Here is a 24,478-nt window from a genome sequence, read left to right as displayed (position 1 = left end):
ACTCTTCCATTGTTCTTCGGAATTCTGCTGAAGTTTAAAAATGGTACGGAACTTTTCCATTGTTCTTTGGAATTCTGACGAAGTTTAAAAAGGCTACGGAACTCTTCCATTGTTCTTCGGAATTCTGCTGAAGTTTAAAAATGCTACGGAACTCTTCCATTATTCTTCGGAATTCTGCAGAAGTTTAAAAATGCTACGGAACCCATCCATTGTTCTCGGAATTCTGCTGAAGTTTAAAAATGCTACGGAACTCTTCCATTGTTCTTCGGAATTCTGCTGAAGTTTAAAAATGGTACGGAACTTTTCCATTGTTCTTCGGAATTCTGACGAAGTTTAAAAAGGCTACGGAACTCTTCCATTGTTCTTCGGAATTCTGCTGAAGTTTAAAAATGCTACGGAACTCTTCCATTATTCTTCGGAATTCTGCATAAGTTTAAAAATGCTACGGAACTCTTCCATTGTTCTTGGAATTCTGGTGAAGTTTAAAAATGCTACGGAACTCTTCCATTGTTCTCAGAATTCTGCTGAAGCTTATAAATTCTACGGTGCTCTTCCATTGTTCTTGGGAATTCTGCTGAAGTTTAAAAATGTTACAGATCAATTCCATTGTTCTTCGGAATTCTGCTGAAGTTTAAAAATGCTACGGAACTCTTCCATTGTTTTGCGGAATTCTGCTGAAGTTTAAAAATGCTACGGAACTCTTCCATTTTTCTCGGAATTCTTCTGAAGTTTAAAAATGCTACAGAACTCTTCCATTGTTCTTCAGAATTCTGCTGAAGTTTAAAAATGCTACGGAACACTTCCTTTGTTATTCGGAATTCTGCTGAAGTGTAAAAATGCTACAGAACTCTTCCATTGTTCACGGTATTCTGGTGAAGTTTAAAAATGCTACGGAACTCTTCCATTGTTCTTCGGAATTCTGCTGAAGTTTAAAAATGCTACGGGACTCTTCCATTGTTCTTCTGAGTTCTGCTGAAGTTTAAAAAGGCTACGGAACTCTTCCATTGTTCTTCGGAATTCTGATGAAGTTTAAAACTGCAACAGAACTCTTCCATTGTTCTTCGGAATTCTGCTGAAGTTTAAAAATGCTACGGAACTCTTCCATTGTTCTTCGGAATTCTGCTGAAGTTTAAAAATGCTACGGAACTCTTCCATTGTTCTCGGAATTCTGGTGAAGTTTAAAAATGCTGCGGAACTCATCCATTGTTCTCGGAATTCTGCTGAAGTTTAAAAATGCTACGGAACTCTTCCATTGTTCTTCGGAATTCTGCTGTAATTTAAAAATGCTACGGAACTCTTCCATTGTTCTTCGGAATTCTGCTGAAGTTTAAAAATGCTACGGAACTCTTCCATTGTTCTTCGGAATTCTGCTGAAGTTTAAAAATGCTGTGGAACTCTTCCATTGTTCTCGGAATTCTTCTGAAGTTTGAAAATGCTATGGAACTCTTCCATTGTTCTCGGAATTCTTCTGAAGTTTGAAAATGCTACGGAACTCTTCCTTTGTTCTTCGGAATTCTGCTGAAGTTTAAAAATGCTACGGAACTCTTCCATTGTTCACGGAATTCTGGTGAAGTTTAAAAATGCTACGGAACTCTTCCATTGTTATTCTTAATTCTGCTGAAGTTTAAAAATGCTACGGAACTCTTCCATTGTTCTTCGGAATTCTGCTGAAGTTTAAAAATGCTACGGAACTCTTCCATTGTTCTTCTGAATTCTGCTGAAGTTTAAAAATGCTACGAAACTCTTCCATTGTTCTTCGGAATTCTGATGAAGCTTAGAACTGCAACGGAACTCTTCCATTGTTCTTCGGAATTCTGCTGAAGTTTAAAAATGCTACGGAATTCTTCCATTGTTCTCGGAATTCTGGTGAAGTTTAAAAATGCTACGGAATTCTTCCATTGTTCTCGGAATTCTGGTGAAGTTTAAAAATGGTACGGAACTCTTCCATTGTTCTCGGAATTCTGGTGAAGTTAAAAACTGCTGCGGAACTCTTCCATTGTTCTTCGGAAATCTGCTGAAGTTTAAAAATGCTACGGAACTTTTCCATTGTTCTTCAGAATTCAGCTGAAGTTTAAAAATGCTACGGAACTCTTCCATTGTTCTTCGGAATTCTGCTGAAGTTTAAAAATGCTACGGAACTCTTCCATTATTCTTCGGAATTCTGCAGAAGTTTAAAAATGCTACGGAACTCTTCCATTGTTCTTGGAATTCTGGTGAAGTTTAAAAATGCTACGGAACTCTTCCATTGTTCTCAGAATTCTGCTGAAGCTTATAAATTCTACGGTGCTCTTCCATTGTTCTTGGGAATTCTGCTGAAGTTTAAAAATGTTACGGATCAATTCCATTGTTCTTCGGAATTCTGCTGAAGTTTAAAAATGCTACGGAACTCTTCCATTGTTCTTTGGAATTCTGCTGAAGTTTAAAAATGCTACGGAACTCTTCCATTGTTTTGCGGAATTCTGCTGAAGTTTAAAAATGCTACGGAACTCTTCCATTTTTCTCGGAATTCTTCTGAAGTTTAAAAATGCTACAGAACTCTTTCATTGTTCTTCAGAATTCTGCTGAAGTTTAAAAATGCTACGGAACACTTCCTTTGTTATTCGGAATTCTGCTGAAGTTTAAAAATGCTACAGAACTCTTCCATTGTTCACGGTATTCTGGTGAAGTTTAAAAATGCTACGGAACTCTTCCATTGTTCTTCGGAATTCTGCTGAAGTTTAAAAATGCTACGGGACTCTTCCATTGTTCTTCTGAGTTCTGCTGAAGTTTAAAAAGGCTTTGGAACTCTTCCATTGTTCTTCGGATTTCTGATGAAGTTTAAAACTGCAACAGAACTCTTCCATTGTTCTTCGGAATTCTGCTGAAGTTTAAAAATGCTACGGAACTCTTCCATTGTTCTTCGGAATTCTGCTGAAGTTTAAAAATGCTACGGAACTCTTCCATTGTTCTCGGAATTCTGGTGAAGTTTAAAAATGCTGCGGAACTCATCCATTGTTCTCGGAATTCTGCTGAAGTTTAAAAATGCTACAGAACTCTTCTATTGTTCTTCGGAATTCTGCTGTAATTTAAAAATGCTACGGAACTCTTCCATTGTTCTTCGGAATTCTGCTGAAGTTTAAAAATGCTACGGAACTCTTCCATTGTTCTTCGGAATTCTGCTGAAGTTTAAAAATGCTGTGGAACTCTTCCATTGTTCTCGGAATTCTTCTGAAGTTTGAAAATGCTACGGAACTCTTCCATTGTTCTCGGAATTCTTCTGAAGTTTGAAAATGCTACGGAACTCTTCCTTTGTTCTTCGGAATTCTGCTGAAGTTTAAAAATGCTACGGAACTCTTCCATTGTTCACGGAATTCTGGTGAAGTTTAAAAATGCTACAGAACTCTTCCATTGTTATTCTTAATTCTGCTGAAGTTTAAAAATGCTACGGAACTCTTCCATTGTTCTTCGGAATTCTGCTGAAGTTTAAAAATGCTACGGAACTCTTCCATTGTTCTTCTGAATTCTGCTGAAGTTTAAAAATGCTACGAAACTCTTCCATTGTTCTTCGGAATTCTGATGAAGCTTAGAACTGCAACGGAACTCTTCCATTGTTCTTCGGAATTCTGCTGAAGTTTAAAAATGCTACGGAACTCTTCCATTGTTTTGCGGAATTCTGCTGAAGTTTAAAAATGCTACGGAACTCTTCCATTTTTCTCGGAATTCTTCTGAAGTTTAAAAATGCTACAGAACTCTTCCATTGTTCTTCAGAATTCTGCTGAAGTTTAAAAATGCTACGGAACACTTCCTTTGTTATTCGGAATTCTGCTGAAGTTTAAAAATGCTACAGAACTCTTCCATTGTTCACGGTATTCTGGTGAAGTTTAAAAATGCTACGGAACTCTTCCATTGTTCTTCGGAATTCTGCTGAAGTTTAAAAATGCTACGGGACTCTTCCATTGTTCTTCTGAGTTCTGCTGAAGTTTAAAAAGGCTACGGAACTCTTCCATTGTTCTTCGGAATTCTGATGAAGTTTAAAACTGCAACAGAACTCTTCCATTGTTCTTCGGAATTCTGCTGAAGTTTAAAAATGCTACGGAACTCTTCCATTGTTCTTCGGAATTCTGCTGAAGTTTAAAAATGCTTCGGAACTCTTCCATTGTTCTCGGAATTCTGGTGAAGTTTAAAAATGCTGCGGAACTCATCCATTGTTCTCGGAATTCTGCTGAAGTTTAAAAATGCTACGGAACTCTTCCATTGTTCTTCGGAATTCTGCTGTAATTTAAAAATGCTACGGAACTCTTCCATTGTTCTTCGGAATTCTGCTGAAGTTTAAAAATGCTACGGAACTCTTCCATTGTTCTTCGGAATTCTGCTGAAGTTTAAAAATGCTGTGGAACTCTTCCATTGTTCTCGGAATTCTTCTGAAGTTTGAAAATGCTACGGAACTCTTCCATTGTTCTTGGAATTCTTCTGAAGTTTGAAAATGCTACGGAACTCTTCCTTTGTTCTTCGGAATTCTGCTGAAGTTTAAAAATGCTACGGAACTCTTCCATTGTTCACGGAATTCTGGTGAAGTTTAAAAATGCTACGGAACTCTTCCATTGTTATTCTTAATTCTGCTGAAGTTTAAAAATGCTACGGAACTCTTCCATTGTTCTTCGGAATTCTGCTGAAGTTTAAAAATGCTACGGAACTCTTCCATTGTTCTTCTGAATTCTGCTGAAGTTTAAAAATGCTACGAAACTCTTCCATTGTTCTTCGGAATTCTGATGAAGCTTAGAACTGCAACGGAACTCTTCCATTGTTCTTCGGAATTCTGCTGAAGTTTAAAAATGCTACGGAATTCTTCCATTGTTCTCGGAATTCTGGTGAAGTTTAAAAATGCTACGGAATTCTTCCATTGTTCTCGGAATTCTGCTGAAGTTTAAAAATGCTACGGAACTCTTCCATTGTTCTTCGGAATTCTGCTGAAGTTTAAAAATGCTACGGAACTCTTCCATTGTTCTTCTGAATTCTGCTGAAGTTTAAAAATGCTACGAAACTCTTCCATTGTTCTTCGGAATTCTGATGAAGCTTAGAACTGCAACGGAACTCTTCCATTGTTCTTCGGAATTCTGCTGAAGTTTAAAAATGCTACGGAACTCTTCCATTGTTTTGCGGAATTCTGCTGAAGTTTAAAAATGCTACGGAACTCTTCCATTTTTCTCGGAATTCTTCTGAAGTTTAAAAATGCTACAGAACTCTTCCATTGTTCTTCAGAATTCTGCTGAAGTTTAAAAATGCTACGGAACACTTCCTTTGTTATTCGGAATTCTGCTGAAGTTTAAAAATGCTACAGAACTCTTCCATTGTTCACGGTATTCTGGTGAAGTTTAAAAATGCTACGGAACTCTTCCATTGTTCTTCGGAATTCTGCTGAAGTTTAAAAATGCTACGGGACTCTTCCATTGTTCTTCTGAGTTCTGCTGAAGTTTAAAAAGGCTACGGAACTCTTCCATTGTTCTTCGGAATTCTGATGAAGTTTAAAACTGCAACAGAACTCTTCCATTGTTCTTCGGAATTCTGCTGAAGTTTAAAAATGCTACGGAACTCTTCCATTGTTCTTCGGAATTCTGCTGAAGTTTAAAAATGCTTCGGAACTCTTCCATTGTTCTCGGAATTCTGGTGAAGTTTAAAAATGCTGCGGAACTCATCCATTGTTCTCGGAATTCTGCTGAAGTTTAAAAATGCTACGGAACTCTTCCATTGTTCTTCGGAATTCTGCTGTAATTTAAAAATGCTACGGAACTCTTCCATTGTTCTTCGGAATTCTGCTGAAGTTTAAAAATGCTACGGAACTCTTCCATTGTTCTTCGGAATTCTGCTGAAGTTTAAAAATGCTGTGGAACTCTTCCATTGTTCTCGGAATTCTTCTGAAGTTTGAAAATGCTACGGAACTCTTCCATTGTTCTTGGAATTCTTCTGAAGTTTGAAAATGCTACGGAACTCTTCCTTTGTTCTTCGGAATTCTGCTGAAGTTTAAAAATGCTACGGAACTCTTCCATTGTTCACGGAATTCTGGTGAAGTTTAAAAATGCTACGGAACTCTTCCATTGTTATTCTTAATTCTGCTGAAGTTTAAAAATGCTACGGAACTCTTCCATTGTTCTTCGGAATTCTGCTGAAGTTTAAAAATGCTACGGAACTCTTCCATTGTTCTTCTGAATTCTGCTGAAGTTTAAAAATGCTACGAAACTCTTCCATTGTTCTTCGGAATTCTGATGAAGCTTAGAACTGCAACGGAACTCTTCCATTGTTCTTCGGAATTCTGCTGAAGTTTAAAAATGCTACGGAATTCTTCCATTGTTCTCGGAATTCTGGTGAAGTTTAAAAATGCTACGGAATTCTTCCATTGTTCTCGGAATTCTGGTGAAGTTTAAAAATGGTACGGAACTCTTTCATTGTTCTCGGAATTCTGGTGAAGTTAAAAACTGCTGCGGAACTCTTCCATTCTTCTTCGGAAATCTGCTGAAGTTTAAAAATGCTACGGAACTTTTACATTGTTCTTCAGAATTCAGCTGAAGTTTAAAAATGCTACGGAACTCTTCCATTGTTCTTCGGAATTCTGCTGAAGTTTAAAAATGCTACGGAACTCTTCCATTATTCTTCGGAATTCTGCAGAAGTTTAAAAATGCTACGGAACTCTTCCATTGTTCTTGGAATTCTGGTGAAGTTTAAAAATGCTACGGAACTCTTCCATTGTTCTCAGAATTCTGCTGAAGCTTATAAATTCTACGGTGCTCTTCCATTGTTCTTGGGAATTCTGCTGAAGTTTAAAAATGTTACGGATCAATTCCATTGTTCTTCGGAATTCTGCTGAAGTTTAAAAATGCTACGGAACTCTTCCATTGTTCTTTGGAATTCTGCTGAAGTTTAAAAATGCTACGGAACTCTTCCATTGTTTTGCGGAATTCTGCTGAAGTTTAAAAATGCTACGGAACTCTTCCATTTTTCTTGGAATTCTTCTGAAGTTTAAAAATGCTACAGAACTCTTCCATTGTTCTTCAGAATTCTGCTGAAGTTTAAAAATGCTACGGAACACTTCCTTTGTTATTCGGAATTCTGCTGAAGTTTAAAAATGCTACAGAACTCTTCCATTGTTCACGGTATTCTGGTGAAGTTTAAAAATGCTACGGAACTCTTCCATTGTTCTTCGGAATTCTGCTGAAGTTTAAAAATGCTACGGGACTCTTCCATTGTTCTTCTGAGTTCTGCTGAAGTTTAAAAAGGCTTCGGAACTCTTCCATTGTTCTTCAGAATTCTGATGAAGTTTAAAACTGCAACAGAACTCTTCCATTGTTCTTCGGAATTCTGCTGAAGTTTAAAAATGCTACGGAACTCTTCCATTGTTCTTCGGAATTCTGCTGAAGTTTAAAAATGCTACGGAACTCTTCCATTGTTCTCGGAATTCTGGTGAAGTTTAAAAATGCTGCGGAACTCATCCATTGTTCTCGGAATTCTGCTGAAGTTTAAAAATGCTACGGAACTCTTCCATTGTTCTTCGGAATTCTGCTGTAATTTAAAAATGCTACGGAACTCTTCCATTGTTCTTCGGAATTCTGCTGAAGTTTAAAAATGCTACGGAACTCTTCCATTGTTCTTCGGAATTCTGCTGAAGTTTAAAAATGCTGTGGAACACTTCCATTGTTCTCGGAATTCTTCTGAAGTTTGAAAATGCTATGGAACTCTTCCATTGTTCTCGGAATTCTTCTGAAGTTTGAAAATGCTACGGAACTCTTCCTTTGTTCTTCGGTATTCTGCTGAAGTTTAAAAATGCTACGGAACTCTTCCATTGTTCACGGAATTCTGGTGAAGTTTAAAAATGCTACGGAACTCTTCCATTGTTATTCTTAATTCTGCTGAAGTTTAAAAATGCTACGGAACTCTTCCATTGTTCTTCGGAATTCTGCTGAAGTTTAAAAATGCTACGGAACTCTTCCATTGTTCTTCTGAATTTTGCTGAAGTTTAAAAATGCTACGAAACTCTTCCATTGTTCTTCGGAATTCTGATGAAGCTTAGAACTGCAACGGAACTCTTCCATTGTTCTTCGGAATTCTGCTGAAGTTTAAAAATGCTACGGAACTTTTCCATTGTTCTTCAGAATTCAGCTGAAGTTTAAAAATGCTACGGAACTCTTCCATTGTTCTCGGAATTCTGGTGAAGTTTAAAAATGGTACGGAACTCTTCCATTGTTCTCGGAATTCTGGTGAAGTTAAAAACTGCTGCGGAACTCTTCCATTGTTCTTCGGAATTCTGCTGAAGTTTAAAAATGCTACGGAACTCTTCCATTGTTCTTCGGAATTCTGCTGAAGTTTAAAAATGCTACGGAACTCTTCCATTGTTCTTCTGAATTCTGCTGAAGTTTAAAAATGCTACGGAACTCTTCCATTGTTCTTCGGAATTCTGATGAAGCTTAAAACTGCAACGGAACTCTTCCATTGTTCTTCGGAATTCTGCTGAAGTTTAAAAATGCTACGGAACTCTTCCATTGTTCTTCGGAATTCTGCTGAAGTTTAAAAATGCTACGGAACTCTTCCATTGTTCTCGGAATTCTGCTGAAGTTTAAAAATGCTACGGAACTCTTCCATTGTTCTCGGAATTCTGGTGAAGTTTAAAAATGCTACGGAACTCATCCATTGTTCTCGGAATTCTGCTGAAGTTTAAAAATGCTACGGAACTCTTCCATTGTTCTTCGGAATTCTGCTGAAGTTTAAAAATGCTACGGAACTCTTCCATTATTCTTCGGAATTCTGCAGAAGTTTAAAAATGCTACGGAACTCTTCCATTGTTCTTGGAATTCTGGTGAAGTTTAAAAATGCTACGGAACTCTTCCATTGTTCTCAGAATTCTGCTGAAGCTTATAAATTCTACGGTGCTCTTCCATTGTTCTTGGGAATTCTGCTGAAGTTTAAAAATGTTACGGATCAATTCCATTGTTCTTCGGAATTCTGCTGAAGTTTAAAAATGCTACGGAACTCTTCCATTGTTTTGCGGAATTCTGCTGAAGTTTAAAAATGCTACGGAACTCTTCCATTTTTCTCGGAATTCTTCTGAAGTTTAAAAATGCTACAGAACTCTTCCATTGTTCTTCAGAATTCTGCTGAAGTTTAAAAATGCTACGGAACACTTCCTTTGTTATTCGGAATTCTGCTGAAGTTTAAAAATGCTACAGAACTCTTCCATTGTTCACGGTATTCTGGTGAAGTTTAAAAATGCTACGGAACTCTTCCATTGTTCTTCGGAATTCTGCTGAAGTTTAAAAATGCTACGGGACTCTTCCATTGTTCTTCTGAGTTCTGCTGAAGTTTAAAAAGGCTACGGATCTCTTCCATTGTTCTTCGGAATTCTGATGAAGTTTAAAACTGCAACAGAACTCTTCCATTGTTCTTCGGAATTCTGCTGAAGTTTAAAAATGCTACGGAACTGTTCCATTTTTCTTCGGAACTCTGCTGAAGTTTAAAAATGCTACGGAACTCTTCCATTGTTCTCGGAATTCTGGTGAAGTTTAAAAATGCTGCGGAACTCATCCATTGTTCTCGGAATTCTGCTGAAGTTTAAAAATGCTACGGAACTCTTCCATTGTTCTTCGGAATTCTGCTGTAATTTAAAAATGCTACGGAACTCTTCCATTGTTCTTCGGAATTCTGCTGAAGTTTAAAAATGCTACGGAACTCTTCCATTGTTCTTCGGAATTCTGCTGAAGTTTAAAAATGCTGTGGAACTCTTCCATTGTTCTCGGAATTCTTCTGAAGTTTGAAAATGCTACGGAACTCTTCCATTGTTCTCAGAATTCTTCTGAAGTTTGAAAATGCTACGGAACTCTTCCTTTGTTCTTCGGAATTCTGCTGAAGTTTAAAAATGCTACGGAACTCTTCCATTGTTCACGGAATTCTGGTGAAGTTTAAAAATGCTACGGAACTCTTCCATTGTTATTCTTAAATCTGCTGAAGTTTAAAAATGCTACGGAACTCTTCCATTGTTCTTCGGAATTCTGCTGAAGTTTAAAAATGCTACGGAACTCTTCCATTGTTCTTCTGAATTCTGCTGAAGTTTAAAAATGCTACGAAACTCTTCCATTGTTCTTCGGAATTCTGATGAAGCTTAGAACTGCAACGGAACTCTTCCATTGTTCTTCGGAATTCTGCTGAAGTTTAAAAATGCTACGGAATTCTTCCATTGTTCTCGGAATTCTGGTGAAGTTTAAAAATGCTACGGAATTCTTCCATTGTTCTCGGAATTCTGGTGAAGTTTAAAAATGGTACGGAACTCTTCCATTGTTCTCGGAATTCTGGTGAAGTTAAAAACTGCTGCGGAACTCTTCCATTGTTCTTCGGAAATCTGCTGAAGTTTAAAAATGCTACGGAACTTTTCCATTGTTCTTCAGAATTCAGCTGAAGTTTAAAAATGCTACGGAACTCTTCCATTGTTCTTCGGAATTCTGCTGAAGTTTAAAAATGCTACGGAACTCTTCCATTATTCTTCGGAATTCTGCAGAAGTTTAAAAATGCTACGGAACTCTTCCATTGTTCTTGGAATTCTGGTGAAGTTTAAAAATGCTACGGAACTCTTCCATTGTTCTCAGAATTCTGCTGAAGCTTATAAATTCTACGGTGCTCTTCCATTAATCTTGGGAATTCTGCTGAAGTTTAAAAATGTTACGGATCAATTCCATTGTTCTTCGGAATTCTGCTGAAGTTTAAAAATGCTACGGAACTCTTCCATTGTTCTTTGGAATTCTGCTGAAGTTTAAAAATGCTACGGAACTCTTCCATTGTTTTGCGGAATTCTGCTGAAGTTTAAAAATGCTACGGAACTCTTCCATTTTTCTCGGAATTCTTCTGAAGTTTAAAAATGCTACAGAACTCTTCCATTGTTCTTCAGAATTCTGCTGAAGTTTAAAAATGCTACGGAACACTTCCTTTGTTATTCGGAATTCTGCTGAAGTTTAAAAATGCTACAGAACTCTTCCATTGTTCACGGTATTCTGGTGAAGTTTAAAAATGCTACGGAACTCTTCCATTGTTCTTCGGAATTCTGCTGAAGTTTAAAAATGCTACGGGACTCTTCCATTGTTCTTCTGAGTTCTGCTGAAGTTTAAAAAGGCTTCGGAACTCTTCCATTGTTCTTCGGAATTCTGATGAAGTTTAAAACTGCAACAGAACTCTTCCATTGTTCTTCGGAATTCTGCTGAAGTTTAAAAATGCTACGGAACTCTTCCATTGTTCTTCGGAATTCTGCTGAAGTTTAAAAATGCTACGGAACTCTTCCATTGTTCTCGGAATTCTGGTGAAGTTTAAAAATGCTGCGGAACTCATCCATTGTTCTCGGAATTCTGCTGAAGTTTAAAAATGCTACGGAACTCTTCCATTGTTCTTCGGAATTCTGCTGTAATTTAAAAATGCTACGGAACTCTTCCATTGTTCTTCGGAATTCTGCTGAAGTTTAAAAATGCTACGGAACTCTTCCATTGTTCTTCGGAATTCTGCTGAAGTTTAAAAATGCTGTGGAACTCTTCCATTGTTCTCGGAATTCTTCTGAAGTTTGAAAATGCTACGGAACTCTTCCATTGTTCTCGGAATTCTTCTGAAGTTTGAAAATGCTACGGAACTCTTCCTTTGTTCTTCGGAATTCTGCTGAAGTTTAAAAATGCTACGGAACTCTTCCATTGTTCACGGAATTCTGGTGAAGTTTAAAAATGCTACGGAACTCTTCCATTGTTATTCTTAATTCTGCTGAAGTTTAAAAATGCTACGGAACTCTTCCATTGTTCTTCGGAATTCTGCTGAAGTTTAAAAATGCTACGGAACTCTTCCATTGTTCTTCTGAATTCTGCTGAAGTTTAAAAATGCTACGAAACTCTTCCATTGTTCTTCGGAATTCTGATGAAGCTTAGAACTGCAACGGAACTCTTCCATTGTTCTTCAGAATTCTGCTGAAGTTTAAAAATGCTACGGAACTTTTCCATTGTTCTTCAGAATTCAGCTGAAGTTTAAAAATGCTACGGAACTCTTCCATTGTTCTCGGAATTCTGGTGAAGTTTAAAAATGGTACGGAACTCTTCCATTGTTCTCGGAATTCTGGTGAAGTTAAAAACTGCTGCGGAACTCTTCCATTGTTCTTCGGAATTCTGCTGAAGTTTAAAAATGCTACGGAACTCTTCCATTGTTCTTCGGAATTCTGCTGAAGTTTAAAAATGCTACGGAACTCTTCCATTGTTCTTCTGAATTCTGCTGAAGTTTAAAAATGCTACGGAACTCTTCCATTGTTCTTCGGAATTCTGATGAAGCTTAAAACTGCAACGGAACTCTTCCATTGTTCTTCGGAATTCTGCTGAAGTTTAAAAATGCTACGGAACTCTTCCATTTTTCTTCGGAATTCTGCTGAAGTTTAAAAATGCTACGGAACTCTTCCATTGTTCTCGGAATTCTGCTGAAGTTTAAAAATGCTACGGAACTCTTCCATTGTTCTCGGAATTCTGGTGAAGTTTAAAAATGCTACGGAACTCTTCCATTGTTCTCGGAATTCTGCTGAAGTTTAAAAATGCTACGGAACTCTTCCATTGTTCTCGGAATTCTGCTGAAGTTTAAAAATGCTACGGAACTCTTCCATTGTTCTTCGGAATTCTGCTGAAGTTTAAAAATGCTACGGAACTCTTCCATTATTCTTCGGAATTCTGCAGAAGTTTAAAAATGCTACGGAACTCTTCCATTGTTCTTGGAATTCTGGTGAAGTTTAAAAATGCTACGGAACTCTTCCATTGTTCTCAGAATTCTGCTGAAGCTTATAAATTCTACGGTGCTCTTCCATTGTTCTTGGGAATTCTGCTGAAGTTTAAAAATGTTACGGATCAATTCCATTGTTCTTCGGAATTCTGCTGAAGTTTAAAAATGCTACGGAACTCTTCCATTGTTCTTTGGAATTCTGCTGAAGTTTAAAAATGCTACGTAACTCTTCCATTGTTTTGCGGAATTCTGCTGAAGTTTAAAAATGCTACGGAACTCTTCCATTTTTCTCGGAATTCTTCCGAAGTTTAAAAATGCTACAGAACTCTTCCATTGTTCTTCAGAATTCTGCTGAAGTTTAAAAATGCTACGGAACACTTCCTTTGTTATTCGGAATTCTGCTGAAGTTTAAAAATGCTACAGAACTCTTCCATTGTTCACGGAATTCTGATGAAGTTTAAAACTGCAACAGAACTCTTCCATTGTTCTTCGGAATTCTGCTGAAGTTTAAAAATGCTACGGAACTCTTCCATTGTTCTTCGGAATTCTGCTGAAGTTTAAAAATGCTACGGAACTCTTCCATTGTTCTCGTAATTCTGGTGAAGTTTAAAAATGCTGCGGAACTCATCCATTGTTCTCGGAATTCTGCTGAAGTTTAAAAATGCTACGGAACTCTTCCATTGTTCTTCGGAATTCTGCTGTAATTTAAAAATGCTACGGAACTCTTCCATTGTTCTTCGGAATTCTGCTGAAGTTTAAAAATGCTACGGAACTCTTCCATTGTTCTTCTGAATTCTGCTGAAGTTTAAAAATGCTGTGGAACTCTTCCATTGTTCTCGGAATTCTTCTGAAGTTTGAAAATGCTACGGAACTCTTCCATTGTTCTCGGAATTCTTCTGAAGTTTGAAAATGCTACGGAACTCTTCCTTTGTTCTTCGGAATTCTGCTGAAGTTTAAAAATGCTACGGAACTCTTCCATTGTTCACGGAATTCTGGTGAAGTTTAAAAATGCTACGGAACTCTTCCATTGTTATTCTTAATTCTGCTGAAGTTTAAAAATGCTACGGAACTCTTCCATTGTTCTTCGGAATTCTGCTGAAGTTTAAAAATGCTACGGAACTCTTCCATTGTTCTTCTGAATTCTGCTGAAGTTTAAAAATGCTACGAAACTCTTCCATTGTTCTTCGGAATTCTGATGAAGCTTAGAACTGCAACGGAACTCTTCCATTGTTCTTCGGAATTCTGCTTAAGTTTAAAAATGCTACGGAACTTTTCCATTGTTCTTCAGAATTCAGCTGAAGTTTAAAAATGCTACGGAACTCTTCCATTGTTCTCGGAATTCTGGTGAAGTTTAAAAATGGTACGGAACTCTTCCATTGTTCTTCGGAATTCTGCTGAAGTTTAAAAATGCTACGGAACTTTTCCATTGTTCTTCGGAATTCTGACGAAGTTTAAAAAGGCTACGGAACTCTTCCATTCTTCTTCGGAATTCTGCTGAAGTTTAAAAATGCTACGGAACTCTTCCATTATTCTTCGGAATTCTGCAGAAGTTTAAAAATGCTACGGAACCCATCCATTGTTCTCGGAATTCTGCTGAAGTTTAAAAATGGTACGGAACTCTTCCATTGTTCTTCGGAATTCTGCTGAAGTTTAAAAATGGTACGGAACTTTTCCATTGTTCTTCGGAATTCTGACGAAGTTTAAAAAGGCTACGGAACTCTTCCATTGTTCTTCGGAATTCTGCTGAAGTTTAAAAATGCTACGGAACTCTTCCATTATTCTTCGGAATTCTGCAGAAGTTTAAAAATGCTACGGAACTCTTCCATTGTTCTTGGAATTCTGGTGAAGTTTAAAAATGCTACGGAACTCTTCCATTGTTCTCAGAATTCTGCTGAAGCTTATAAATTCTACGGTGCTCTTCCATTGTTCTTGGGAATTCTGCTGAAGTTTAAAAATGTTACGGATCAATTCCATTGTTCTTCGGAATTCTGCTGAAGTTTAAAAATGCTACGGAACTCTTCCATTGTTCTCGGAATTCTTCTGAAGTTTGAAAATGCTACGGAACTCTTCCTTTGTTCTTCGGAATTCTGCTGAAGTTTAAAAATGCTACGGAACTCTTCCATTGTTCACGGAATTCTGGTGAAGTTTAAAAATGCTACGGAACTCTTCCATTGTTATTCTTAATTCTGCTGAAGTTTAAAAATGCTACGGAACTCTTTCATTGTTCTTCGGAATTCTGCTGAAGTTTAAAAATGCTACGGAACTCTTCCATTGTTCTTCTGAATTCTGCTGAAGTTTAAAAATGCTACGAAACTCTTCCATTGTTCTTCGGAATTCTGATGAAGCTTAGAACTGCAACGGAACTCTTCCATTGTTCTTCGGAATTCTGCTGAAGTTTAAAAATGCTACGGAATTCTTCCATTGTTCTCGGAATTCTGGTGAAGTTTAAAAATGCTACGGAATTCTTCCATTGTTCTCGGAATTCTGGTGAAGTTTAAAAATGGTACGGAACTCTTCCATTGTTCTCGGAATTCTGGTGAAGTTAAAAACTGCTGCGGAATTATTCCATTGTTCTTCGGAAATCTGCTGAAGTTTAAAAATGCTACGGAACTTTTCCATTGTTCTTCAGAATTCAGCTGAAGTTTAAAAATGCTACGGAACTCTTCCATTGTTCTTCGGAATTCTGCTGAAGTTTAAAAATGCTACGAAACTCTTCCATTGTTCTTCGGAATTCTGATGAAGCTTAGAACTGCAACGGAACTCTTCCATTGTTCTTCGGAATTCTGCTGAAGTTTAAAAATGCTACCGAACTTTTCCATTGTTCTTCAAAATTCAGCTGAAGTTTAAAAATGCTACGGAACTCTTCCATTGTTCTCGGAATTCTGGTGAAGTTTAAAAATGGTACGGAACTCTTCCATTGTTCTCGGAATTCTGGTGAAGTTAAAAACTGCTGCGGAACTCTTCCATTGTTCTTCGGAATTCTGCTGAAGTTTAAAAATGCTACGGAACTCTTCCATTGTTCTTCGGAATTCTGCTGAAGTTTAAAAATGCTACGGAACTCTTCCATTGTTCTTCTGAATTCTGCTGAAGTTTAAAAATGCTACGGAACTCTTCCATTGTTCTTCGGAATTCTGATGAAGCTTAAAACTGCAACGGAACTCTTCCATTGTTCTTCGGAATTCTGCTGAAGTTTAAAAATGCTACGGAACTCTTCCATTGTTCTCGGAATTCTGCTGAAGTTTAAAAATGCTACGGAACTCTTCCATTGTTCTCGGAATTCTGCTGAAGTTTAAAAATGCTACGGAACTCTTCCATTGTTCTCGGAATTCTGGTGAAGTTTAAAAATGCTACGGAACTCTTCCATTGTTCTCGGAATTCTGCTGAAGTTTAAAAATGCTACGGAACTCTTCCATTGTTCTCGGAATTCTGGTGAAGTTTAAAAATGCTACGGAACTCTTCCATTGTTCCCGGAATTCTGCTGAAGTTTAAAAATGCTACGGAACTCTTCCATTGTTCTTCGGAATTCTGCTGAAGTTTAAAAATGCTACGGAACTCTTCCATTATTCTTCGGAATTCTGCAGAAGTTTAAAAATGCTACGGAACTCTTCCATTGTTCTTGGAATTTTGGTGAAGTTTAAAAATGCTACGGAACTCTTCCATTGTTCTCAGAATTCTGCTGAAGCTTATAAATTCTACGGTGCTCTTCCATTGTTCTTGGGAATTCTGCTGAAGTTTAAAAATGTTACGGATCAATTCCATTGTTCTTCGGAATTCTGCTGAAGTTTAAAAATGCTACGGAACTCTTCCATTGTTCTTTGGAATTCTGCTGAAGTTTAAAAATGCTACGGAACTCTTCCATTGTTTTGCGGAATTCTGCTGAAGTTTAAAAATGCTACGGAACTCTTCCATTTTTCTCGGAATTCTTCTGAAGTTTAAAAATGCTACAGAACTCTTCCATTGTTCTTCAGAATTCTGCTGAAGTTTAAAAATGCTACGGAACACTTCCTTTGTTATTCGGAATTCTGCTGAAGTTTAAAAATGCTACAGAACTCTTCCATTGTTCACGGTATTCTGGTGAAGTTTAAAAATGCTACGGAACTCTTCCATTGTTCTTCGGAATTCTGCTGAAGTTTAAAAATGCTACGGGACTCTTCCATTGTTCTTCTGAGTTCTGCTGAAGTTTAAAAAGGCTTCGGAACTCTTCCATTGTTCTTCGGAATTCTGATGAAGTTTAAAACTGCAACAGAACTCTTCCATTGTTCTTCGGAATTCTGCTGAAGTTTAAAAATGCTACGGAACTCTTCCATTGTTCTTCAGAATTCTGCTGAAGTTTAAAAATGCTACGGAACTCTTCCATTGTTCTCGGAATTCTGGTGAAGTTTAAAAATGCTGCGGAACTCATCCATTGTTCTCGGAATTCTGCTGAAGTTTAAAAATGCTACGGAACTCTTCCATTGTTCTTCGGAATTCTGCTGTAATTTAAAAATGCTACAGAACTCTTCCATTGTTCTTCTGAATTCTGCTGAAGTTTAAAAATGCTACGGAACTCTTCCATTGTTCTTCGGAATTCTGCTGAAGTTTAAAAATGCTGTGGAACTCTTCCATTGTTCTCGGAATTCTTCTGAAGTTTGAAAATGCTACGGAACTCTTCCATTGTTCTCGGAATTCTTCTGAAGTTTGAAAATGCTACGGAACTCTTCCTTTGTTCTTCGGAATTCTGCTGAAGTTTAAAAATGCTACGGAACTCTTCCATTGTTCACGGAATTCTGGTGAAGTTTAAAAATGCTACGGAACTCTTCCATTGTTATTCTTAATTCTGCTGAAGTTTAAAAATGCTACGGAACTCTTCCATTGTTCTTCGGAATTCTGCTGAAGTTTAAAAATGCTACGGAACTCTTCCATTGTTCTTCTGAATTCTGCTGAAGTTTAAAAATGCTACGAAACTCTTCCATTGTTCTTCGGAATTCTGATGAAGCTTAGAACTGCAACGGAACTCTTCCATTGTTCTTCAGAATTCTGCTGAAGTTTAAAAATGCTACCGAACTTTTCCATTGTTCTTCAGAATTCAGCTGAAGTTTAAAAATGCTACGGAACTCTTCCATTGTTCTCGGAATTCTGGTGAAGTTTAAAAATGGTACGGAACTCTTCCATTGTTCTCGGAATTCTGGTGAAGTTAAAAACTGCTGCGGAACTCTTCCATTGTTCTTCGGAATTCTGCTGAAGTTTAAAAATGCTACGGAACTCTTCCATTGTTCTTCGGAATTCTGCTGAAGTTTAAAAATGCTACGGAACTCTTCCATTGTTCTTCTGAATTCTGCTGAAGTTTAAAAATGCTACGGAACTCTTCCATTGTTCTTCGGAATTCTGATGAAGCTTAAAACTGCAACGGAACTCTTCCATTGTTCTTCGGAATTCTGCTGAAGTTTAAAAATGCTACGGAACTCTTCCATTGTTCTCGGAATTCTGCTGAAGTTTAAAAATGCTACGGAACTCTTCCATTGTTCTCGGAATTCTGCTGAAGTTTAAAAATGCTACGGAACTCTTCCATTGTTCTCGGAATTCTGGTGAAGTTTAAAAATGCTACGGAACTCTTCCATTGTTCTCGGAATTCTGCTGAAGTTTAAAAATGCTACGGAACTCTTCCATTGTTCTCGGAATTCTGGTGAAGTTTAAAAATGCTACGGAACTCATCCATTGTTCCCGAAATTCTGCTGAAGTTTAAAAATGCTACGGAACTCTTCCATTGTTCTTCGGAATTCTGCTGAAGTTTAAAAATGCTACGGAACTCTTCCATTATTCTTCGGAATTCTGCAGAAGTTAAAAAATGCTACGGAACTCTTCCATTGTTCTTGGAATTCTGGTGAAGTTTAAAAATGCTACGGAACTCTTCCATTGTTCTCAGAATTCTGCTGAAGCTTATAAATTCTACGGTGCTCTTCCATTGTTCTTGGGAATTCTGCTGAAGTTTAAAAATGTTACGGATCAATTCCATTGTTCTTCGGAATTCTGCTGAAGTTTAAAAATGCTACGGAACTCTTCCATTGTTCTTTGGAATTCTGCTGAAGTTTAAAAATGCTACGGAACTCTTCCATTGTTTTGCGGAATTCTGCTGAAGTTTAAAAATGCTACGGAACTCTTCCATTTTTCTCGGAATTCTTCTGAAGTTTAAAAATGCTACAGAACTCTTCCATTGTTCTTCAGAATTCTGCTGAAGTTTAAAAATGCTACGGAACACTTCCTTTGTTATTCGGAATTCTGCTGAAGTTTAAAAATGCTACAGAACTCTTCCATTGTTCACGGTATTCTGGTGAAGTTTAAAAATGCTACGGAACTCTTCCATTGTTCTTCGGAATTCTGCTGAAGTTTAAAAATGCTACGGGACTCTTCCATTGTTCTTCTGAGTTCTGCTGAAGTTTAAAAAGGCTACGGAACTCTTCCATTGTTCTTCGGAATTCTGATGAAGTTTAAAACTGCAACAGAACTCTTCCATTGTTCTTTGGAATTCTGCTGAAGTTTAAAAATGCTACGGAACTCTTCCATTGTTCTTCGGAATTCTGCTGAAGTTTAAAAATGCTACGGAACTCTTCCATTGTTCTCGGAATTCTGGTGAAGTTTAGAAATGCTGCGGAACTCATCCATTGTTCTCGGAATTCTGCTGAAGTTTAAAAATGCTACGGAACTCTTCCATTGTTCTTCGGAATTCTGCTGTAATTTAAAAATGCTACGGAACTCTTCCATTGTTCTTCGGAATTCTGCTGAAGTTTAAAAATGCTACGGAACTCTTCCATTGTTCTTCGGAATTCTGCTGAAGTTTAAAAATGCTGTGGAACTCTTCCATTGTTCTCGGAATTCTTCTGAAGTTTGAAAATGCTACGGAACTCTTCCATTGTTCTCGGAATTCTTCTGAAGTTTGAAAATGCTACGGAACTCTTCCTTTGTTCTTCGGAATTCTGCTGAAGTTTAAAAATGCTACGGAACTCTTCCATTGTTCACGGAATTCTGGTGAAGTTTAAAAATGCTACGGAACTCTTCCATTGTTATTCTTAATTCTGCTGAAGTTTAAAAATGCTACGGAACTCTTCCATTGTTCTTCGGAATTCTGCTGAAGTTTAAAAATGCTACGGAACTCTTCCATTGTTCTTCTGAATTCTGCTGAAGTTTAAAAATGCTACGAAACTCTTCCATTGTTCTTCGGAATTCTGATGAAGCTTAGAACTGCAACGGAACTCTTCCATTGTTCTTCGGAATTCTGCTTAAGTTTAAAAATGCTACGGAACTTTTCCATTGTTCTTCAGAATTCAGCTGAAGTTTAAAAATGCTACGGAACTCTTCCATTGTTCTCGGAATTCTGGTGAAGTTTAAAAATGATACGGAACTCTTCCATTGTTCTCGGAATTCTGGTGAAGTTAAAAACTGCTGCGGAACTCTTCCATTGTTCTTGGGAATTCTGCTGAAGTTTAAAAATGCTACGGAACTCTTCCATTGTTCTTCGGAATTCTGCTGAAGTTTAAAAATGCTACGGAACTCTTCCATTGTTCTTCTGAATTCTGCTGAAGTTTAAAAATGCTACGGAACTCTTCCATTGTTCTTCGGAATTCTGATGAAGCTTAAAACTGCAACGGAACTCTTCCATTGTTCTTCGGAATTCTGCTGAAGTTTAAAAATGCTACGGAACTCTTCCATTGTTCTTCGGAATTCTGCTGAAGTTTAAAAATGCTACGGAACTCTTCCATTGTTCTCGGAATTCTGCTGAAGTTTAAAAATGCTACGGAACTCTTCCATTGTTCTCGGAATTCTGGTGAAGTTTAAAAATGCTACGGAACTCTTCCATTGTTTTCGGAATTCTGCTGAAGTTTAAAAATGCTACGGAACTCTTCCATTGTTCTCGGAATTCTGGTGAAGTTTAAAAATGCTACGGAACTCATCCATTGTTCTCGGAATTCTGCTGAAGTTTAAAAATGCTACGGAACTCTTCCATTGTTCTTCGGAATTCTGCTGAAGTTTAAAAATGGTACGGAACACTTCCTTTGTTCTTCGGAATTCTGCTGAAGTTTAAAAATACTACAGAACTCTTCCATTGTTCACGGTATTCTGGTGAAGTTTAAAAATGCTACAGAACTCTTCCATTGTTATTTTTAATTCTACTGAAGTTTAAAAATGCTACGGAACTCTTCCATTGTTCTTCGGAATTCTGCTGAAGTTTAAAAATGCTACGGGACTCTTCCATTGTTCTTCTGAGTTCTGCTTAAGTTTAAAAAGGCTACGGAACTCTTCCATTGTTCTCGGAATTCTGGTGAAGTTTAAAAATGCTACGGAACTCTTCCATTGTTCTCGGAATTCTGGTGAAGTTTAAAAATGCTACGGAACTCTTCCATTGTTCTCGGAATTCTGCTGAAGTTTAAAAATGCTACAGAACTCTTCCATTGTTCACGGTATTCTGGTGAAGTTTAAAAATGCTACAGAACTCTTCCATTGTTATTTTTAATTCTACTGAAGTTTAAAAATGCTACGGAACTCTTCCATTGTTCTTCGGAATTCTGCTGAAGTTTAAAAATGCTACGGGACTCTTCCATTGTTCTTCTGAGTTCTGCTGAAGTTTAAAAAGGCTACGGAACTCTTCCATTGTTCTCGGAATTCTGGTGAAGTTTAAAAATGCTACGGAACTCTTCCATTGTTCTCGGAATTCTGGTGAAGTTTAAAAATGCTACGTAACTCTTCCATTGTTCTCGGAATTCTGGTGAAGTTTAAAAATGCTACGGAACTCATCCATTGTTCTCGGAATTCTGCTGAAGTTTAAAAATGCTACGGAACTCTTCCATTGTTCTTCGGAATTCTGCTGAAGTTTAAAAATGGTACGGAACTTTTCCATTGTTCTTCGGAATTCTGACGAAGTTTAAAAAGGCTACGGAACTCTTCTATTGTTCTTCTGAATTCTGCTGAAGTTAAAAAATGCTACGGAACTCTTCCATTGTTCTTCGGAATTCTGCAGAAGTTTAAAAATGCTACGGAACTCTTCCATTGTTCTTGGAATTCTGGTGAAGTTTAAAAATGCTACGGAACTCTTCCATTGTTCTTCGGAATTCTGCTGAAGTTTAACAATGGTACGGAACACTTCCTTTGTTCTTCGCAATTCTGCTGAAGTTTAAAAATGCTACAGAACTCTTCCATTGTTCACAGTATTCTGGTGAAGTTTAAAAATGCTACAGAACTCTTCCATTGTTCTTCGGAATTCTGCTGAAGTTTAAAAATGCTACGGGACTCTTCCATTGTTCTTCTGAGTTCTGCTGAAGTTTAAAAAGGCTACGGAACTCTTCCATTGTTCATCGGAATTCTGATGAAATTTAAAACTGCAACGGAACTCTTCCATTGTTCTTTGGAATTCTGCTGAAGTTTAAAAATGCTACGGAACTCTTCCATTGTTCTTCGGAATTCTGCTGAAGATTAAAAATGCTACGGAACTCTTCCATTGTTCTCGGAATTCTGGTGAAGTTTAAAAATGCTGCGGAACTCATCCATTGTTCTCGGAATTCTGCTGAAGTTTAAAAATGCTACGGAACTCTTCCATTGTCCTTCGGAATTCTGCTGTAATTTAAAAATGCTACGGAACTCTTCCATTGTTCTTCGGAATTCTGCTGAAGTTTAAAAATGCTACGGAACTCTTCCATTGTTCTTCGGAATTCTGCTGAAGTTTAAAAATGCTACGGAACTCTTCCATTGTTTTTCGGAATTCTGCTGAAGTTAAAAAATGCTGTGGAACTCTTCCATTGTTCTCGGAATTCTTCTGAAGTTTGAAAATGCTACAGAACTCTTCCATTGTTCTTCAGAATACTGCTGAAGTTTAAAAATGCTACGGAACACTTCCTTTGTTCTTCGGAATTCTGCTGAAGTTTGAAAATGCTACGGAACTCTTCCATTGTTCACGGAATTCTGGTGAAGTTTAAAAATGCTACAGAACTCTTCCATTGTTATTCTTAATTCTGCTGAAGTTTAAAAATGCTACTGAACTATTCCATTGTTCTTTGGAATTCTGCTGAAGTTTAAAAATGCTACGGAACTCTTCCATTGTTCTTCTGAATTCTGCTGAAGTTTAAAAATGCTACGAAACTCTTCCATTGTTCTTCGGAATTCTGATGAAGCTTAGAACTGCAAAGGAACTCTTCCATTGTTCTTCAGAATTCTGCTGTAGTTTAAAAATGCTACGGAACTCTTCCATTGTTCTCGGAATTCTGGTGAAGTTTAAAAATGGTACGGAACTCTTCCATTGTTCTCGGAATTCTGGTGAAGTTTAAAACTGCTGCGGAACTCTTCCATTGTTCTCGGATTTCTGCTGAAGTTTAAAAATGCTACGGAATTCTTCCATTGTTCTTGGAATTCTGCTGAAGTTTATAAATGCTACGGTACTCTTCCATTGTTCTTGGGTATTCTGCTGAAGTTTAAAAATGTTACGGATCACTTCCATTGTTCTTCAGAATTCTGATGAAGTTTAAAAATGCTATGGAACACTTCCATTGTTCTTCGGAATTCTGCTGAAGTTTAAAAATGCTACGGAACTCTTCCATTGTTCTTCGGAATTCTGCTGAAGTTTAAAAATGCTACGGAACTTTTCCATTGTTCTTCGGAATTCTGATGAAGTTTAAAAATGCTACGGAACTCTTCCATTGTTCTTCGGAATTCTGCTGAAGTTTAAAAATGCTACGGAACTCTTCCATTGTTCTCGGAATTCTGTTGAAGTTTAAAAATGCTACGGAACTCTTCCATTGTTCTCGTAATTCTGGTGAAGTTTAAAAATGCTACGGAACTCTTCCATTGTTCTCGGAATTCTGCTGAAGTTTAAAAATGCTACGGAACTCTTCCATTGTTCTTTGGAATTCTGGTGAAGTTTAAAAATGCTACGGAACTCTTCCATTGTTCTTCGGAATTCTGCAGAAGTTAAAAAATGCTACGGAACTCTTCCATTGTTCTCAGAATTCTTCTGAAGTTTATAAATTCTATGGTACTCTTCCATTGTTCTTGGGAATTCTGCTGAAGTTTAAAAATGTTACGGATCATTTCCATTGTTCTTCAGAATTCTGATGAAGTTTAAAAATGCTATGGAACACTTCCATTGTTCTTCGGAATTCTGCTGAAGTTTAAAAATGCTACGGAACTCTTCCATTGTTCTTCGGAATTCTGCTGAAGTTTAAAAATGCTACGGAACTTTTCCATTGTTCTTCGGAATTCTGCTGAAGTTTAAAAATGCTACGGAACTCTTCCATTGTTCTTCGGAATTCTGCTGAAGTTTAAAAATGCTACGGAACTCTTCCATTGTTCACGGAATTCTGGTGAAGTTTAAAAATGCTACGGAACTCTTCCATTGTTATTCTTAATTCTACTGAAGTTTAAAAATGCTACGGATATCTTCCATTGTTCTTCGGAATTCTGCTGAAGTTTAAAAATGCTACGGAACTCTTCCATTGTTCTCGGAATTCTGGTGAAGTTTAAAAATGCTACGGAACTCTTCCATTGTTCTCGGAATTCTGGTGAAGCTTAAAAATGGTACGGAACTCTTCCATTGTTCTCGGAATTCTGGTGAAGTTTAAAACTGCTGCGGAACTCTTCCATTGTTCTCGGATTTCTGCTGAAGTTTAAAAATGCTACGGAACTCTTCCATTGTTCTTGGAATTCTGTTGAAGTTTAAAATGCTACGGAACTCTTCCATTGTTCTTGGAATTCTGCTGAAGTTTATAAATGCTACGGT

This window comes from Phyllobates terribilis, unplaced genomic scaffold (genome assembly GCF_046119375.1).
Source record: "Phyllobates terribilis strain yellow unplaced genomic scaffold, ASM4611937v1 Scaffold_230__1_contigs__length_3167835, whole genome shotgun sequence".
NCBI classification, from domain to species: domain Eukaryota; kingdom Metazoa; phylum Chordata; class Amphibia; order Anura; family Dendrobatidae; genus Phyllobates; species Phyllobates terribilis.
Note: the sequence above shows the minus strand (reverse complement) of the source record.